This window comes from Etheostoma cragini, chromosome 10 (genome assembly GCF_013103735.1).
Source record: "Etheostoma cragini isolate CJK2018 chromosome 10, CSU_Ecrag_1.0, whole genome shotgun sequence".
Classification (NCBI taxonomy): Eukaryota; Metazoa; Chordata; class Actinopteri; order Perciformes; family Percidae; genus Etheostoma; species Etheostoma cragini.
Window position 1 is genome coordinate 15,704,234 of NC_048416.1, and position 3,625 is coordinate 15,707,858.

The following is a 3,625-nucleotide window of genomic DNA, read 5'->3' on the forward strand; positions in this document are numbered from 1 at the left end:
GAGTGACTGTAAGTTCGGCAGAGCTGGTAGTCAGAACGTGCTGATAATGGACCCCAGTTCTACAGGGACGATGCAGCGCATACAGAGTGAAAAGAGCATCCTGGATGAACCAGACTCTCCTCTAGAGGTCAGTTAAAAAATGTACTTCTTCTACTCTCTGTGTTTTGTCATTGGATTTATTACAAACAGTTGCTCGCTTTACCGTGACTTTCAGCACCACGGCGAGCATCTCAGTCGGGTTGTATCGATTGATAGGAATTCCTGTTTAACAGGTTTATACCTCGTAGCTGTCAAAACGTATAACTAAAACAAACAATGTCTATATGTGACGAAGTGTGTTTGCTCAAAAGTTTGCTGTAAAGTTTCCCTGTATTGAGACGTACAATTGTTTGTTCCTTTGTTCAGTTCCACCATGCAGGACAATTGTTTGGGGAGGGGCCGGCCTAAGTATTTCCTTTTTTATAGGAATAGGGTGGTCATGTATGACATCACCGGGCCAAACCAAGTAGAGGGTTTTCTTGTGTTTAGAAATGTTTATCTTGGTTTGTTTTTGGTTATTATATAAAAAAGGCATGAATATCCCTGACCTGTTTTGCAATCAGTAAGATAGGAGGGAACTGGTAACAAAGTTCCATAGGTTAAGAGATTGTAAGGTATTAATGTAATGGAGTAGATCAACCTGCTTTAGGGTGAGATGGACTGAAGCACAGGGGTGTGAATTGACAACCCTCTATAAATTGAGGGATCTGTGCTCTCGGGAAAAAAAGAGGGAGGTGAGGCTGTGCAGCTAGGATCACATGCTTGTTTTTAGCGCTGCTACTTTTTTGATTATGTAATTGTTGTATGTTTTGATTGTTGAAATATCCATTGACTTCAGACCACTGGAAATAAATAATCAGCTCTGGAAACACATACAGTGTCTGACTCTGCCTACCTACCACCAACCTAGCCACTCTGGCTAACTTACCACATTATCACATTTTCTGTAATAAAGCCTAAATAATAGTCATAGACATACTCTCAACTTTCTTTTTCTCTCTCCATTTTGTTTATATTATGTGCGCGCGTTTCAAGGATGGCGTGAGCATTGTTTAGGTTGAGCTGTTTAAAACATTTCATAAATGTCTTGTAGAGTTAGGAATCTAATCTATAAAAATCTCACCTCTGATTAATCCCCAAAAACAGAACACCAATCCATAACCTCTGATGTGAAAGGCAACACACATCTGTCATACCGCCACATCCTAATCGTTTGCTGCAATATGTGGAATTTTTCTTTAATTTATTTCACTTTAGCTTTTGGGCAATTTATTTAAATTCTTAGACAGAAGTTTTGCATATTAATAACTCATAGGAGACATCATGTTTATTATATTAGACATGATATTTTGCAGCACCTTGTACGATAATGCAATATTGTATGGAAGCACTGCTGCAGTTACGTAATCAAAACATTAATATTTTCAATTTATTTTGTACAGCTCGTTGTTAGAAGTCATCTTCAACTTTTTAGTGAATAATTTAGATTTTAACATTTGCTAAAACTTACACATAATGTCTTGGAAAAAAGTGGTCTCTATTTGATAAATACGACACAGACCTGTTAGTTCTATCAGTATTGTTCATAGTGTTACAGTAGTGCTGTTGTGTTTGCCTCATTTCATGTTCCCCTTTTAAGACTCTAAGTGACGCTGTTGGCCAGCAAAAATACTTTCTGTGTTATGTCGTCATTTAGTCCATCCCTTGACTGACTATACAGTTAAGAAGGCTCTCTGTGTTTTGTCGAGGCTTATTGCACGGAAGAGAGAAAATGGTCTTGCAGACGTAAATGTAAAAATTGAAGAATTGTGTAGATGTAACCAGTAAACGGATATATCAGAACCAGCCTTTTCGTCATATTAACTGGATACAGATTTTTTTATCCTTTGTTGCGATGATGGCAACTTGAGGATCTCTCATCTACATAAGCTCATGATTGCCATTGTTTTACGGATTGCGACGGCAAATCGGACTGCTGGTGTTTCTGCTTCATGTTGTTAACATGGTAGGTGGCCAGATTCGTTATTCTGTACCAGAGGAGATGAAGAAAGGCTCTGTTATCGGTAATGTACCACAGGACCTTGGTTTGGATCTGAAAAGGCTCCGTTCTGGGTGGGCCCGTATCGTGACCGGAGAAAACATTCACTACACCGAGCTGAAGACAGACAAAGGGATTCTAGTCGTGAATGAGAGAATAGACCGAGAGCAGCTTTGTGGAGACGTAACGCCGTGTAGCTTCAGCTTTGAGGTGATTTTAGAAAATCCAATGGAATTGCACAGAGTAACGGTTGAGGTTTTGGATATAAATGATCATGCTCCCGTCTTCTCGAATAAAGACACAGCTATTGGGTTTGAAATCAGTGAGTCAGCTGCAGTTGGAGTGCAGTTTCCACTGCAGAGTGCAGAGGATCTGGCTGTGGGGCAAAATGCGTTGCAAGATTATATGTTATCACTAAATGACAATTTCATTTTGAAGCAACATGCAAATCCAGATGGAGGTAAATATGTTGAAATGGTTCTCCAGAAGCCTTTAGACAGAGAAAAACATCCCCGTATGTCCTTAAAACTAATTGCAGTTGATGGAGGAACACCACAGCGATCTGGTACAGTAAATATAGATATCACTGTGTTAGATGCCAATGATAATGCTCCAGTTTTTAACCAATCGGTGTATAAAGCATCTGTGATGGAAAACACAACGACAGGCACGAGCATCATAACAGTAAATGCTACAGACGCCGACAGCGGTTCAAATGGACTCATTACTTACAGTTTGTCTAACACGAAAGGAAGTGCAGGAAATATATTCACTATTGATGAAAACTCCGGCACAGTTTCTGTGTCTGGTCATATAGATTACGAAAAAGACAGAAAATATGAGGTGAGAGTCGAGGCAAAGGATCAGGGTGGCCTAACTGGGACAAGTAAAATAATATTAGATGTTGTTGATGTCAATGACAATGCACCAGTTATGAATATTATGTCATTTTCTAGCCCCGTATCAGAGGATGCTCTTCCTGGTACAACTGTTGCTGTTTTGAACATAAAAGATGCAGATTCTGACAGAAATTGGCAGATTAGATGTTTCATAGATGGCAAACTTCCCTTTAAGATCGAGTCATGTCTAACAAACTATTACAATTTGATTTCAGATCAACATTTTGATAGAGAATCCGTCTCAGATTACAATTTAACGATAACAGCTACTGATTTAGGGTCTCCACCTCTTACAAGCTCCACAACATTACAGCTTAAAATCTCTGACATAAACGACAACGCACCATTATTTGATGAAAACAGCTATTCTGCTTACATAACAGAGAATAATTCCCCTGGAATTTCGATATTTGCGGTCAGCGCGCGGGACTCTGATTGGAATCAAAACGCCAGAATCTCGTATCTTTTAGAGGATACCCAAGTCAGTGGTAGTCCAGTTTCTACTTATGTTTCCTTAAACTCTGAAACTGGAGTTCTTAACGCGGTTTGTTCCTTGGATTATGAGCAGATAAAACAGCTTCAGATAGTAGTCAAAGCGCAGGATGGAGGCTCTCCTCCACTCAGTAGCAATGTGACTGTGAAAATACTG

General features: G+C 39.4%; 4 protein-coding genes across 9 annotated transcripts in view; 1 reads left to right on the top strand and 3 right to left on the bottom strand.

Moving 5' to 3' along the window:
* The window catches only part of LOC117951263 (protocadherin beta-16-like), a 122,438-nt gene that overhangs the window by 43,256 nt on the left and 75,557 nt on the right, over positions 1–3,625 (top strand). The window lies entirely within an intron of this gene.
* LOC117951266 (protocadherin beta-16-like) overlaps positions 1–3,625 on the bottom strand; it is a 65,950-nt gene that overhangs the window by 35,334 nt on the left and 26,991 nt on the right. The window lies entirely within an intron of this gene.
* Positions 1–3,625, bottom strand: part of LOC117951265 (protocadherin beta-16-like) — a 19,858-nt gene that overhangs the window by 11,629 nt on the left and 4,604 nt on the right. The gene's annotated exons all lie outside the window — the stretch shown is intronic.
* LOC117952256 (protocadherin gamma-A11-like) overlaps positions 1–3,625 on the bottom strand; it is a 6,136-nt gene that overhangs the window by 456 nt on the left and 2,055 nt on the right. The window lies entirely within an intron of this gene.